Source organism: Octopus bimaculoides, chromosome 1 (genome assembly GCF_001194135.2).
Source record: "Octopus bimaculoides isolate UCB-OBI-ISO-001 chromosome 1, ASM119413v2, whole genome shotgun sequence".
Lineage (NCBI taxonomy): Eukaryota > Metazoa > Mollusca > Cephalopoda > Octopoda > Octopodidae > Octopus > Octopus bimaculoides.
The window spans coordinates 25,492,569-25,493,305 of NC_068981.1; the positions used below are offsets into that span (position 1 = coordinate 25,492,569).

Genomic DNA, 737 nt, shown 5'->3' on the forward strand with positions numbered 1-737 from the left:
TATATCGGATGAAAATATTTTGTAGTTGAATGTGTTTATTGGATAGAAGATGGTAATTTATCTTTCCTTGTGTCGATCCGCGAGTTCAAATCCAGGCACATGCACCTTACTCTATGAAAATATGTTTCTGAGAATGATTCTATAGCTTTTTAACTATGAAGGCACATGCCCAAGTAGTTAGAGCGTCGGGCTCACAAAAATGAGGTAATGATTTCGAATTCCGAATCGCGCTGTGTGTTGTGTTCTTGAGCAAGACTCTTTATTTCACGTGGCTCCAGTACACTCATCGGTAGAAGTGAGGCGTTACGTCAATGGCGCCAAGCAGTATCAGCCTTTGTCCTTCTGTTGGATAACATCGGTGGCATGGAGAGAAGAGTATGGTATACATAGGTAACAGCTGGTTTTCCAGAAAAGATCTCGCCAATTTGTGCCTCAGAGAGGAACATTCTAGATGCAATCCCATGGACATTCTTGACAGAAATTTGACTTTATTTTACCTAATAGATAACTAAATAGTTAGATAAATGAATGCTCAGAGTATGTGCTAGATGTCCTTCTATTTTACGCTTTTTAAAGCATTTACGCACTTTCTACTTTAATAGCTGCAAAATTTGTGCTCATATGTACTCAACTGCAACTTTGGATAAATTAGAAGTGGAATCAAAGAATTACTTGTGTATAATAAATTTCTATAGATGTATAAAAATTTACAAGTCCACGTGTATATATATATATAT

General features: G+C 36.5%; 1 pseudogene; it reads right to left on the reverse strand.

Moving 5' to 3' along the window:
* LOC128250034 (interleukin 17-like protein) overlaps positions 1–737 on the reverse strand; it is a 4,611-nt pseudogene that overhangs the window by 3,483 nt on the left and 391 nt on the right.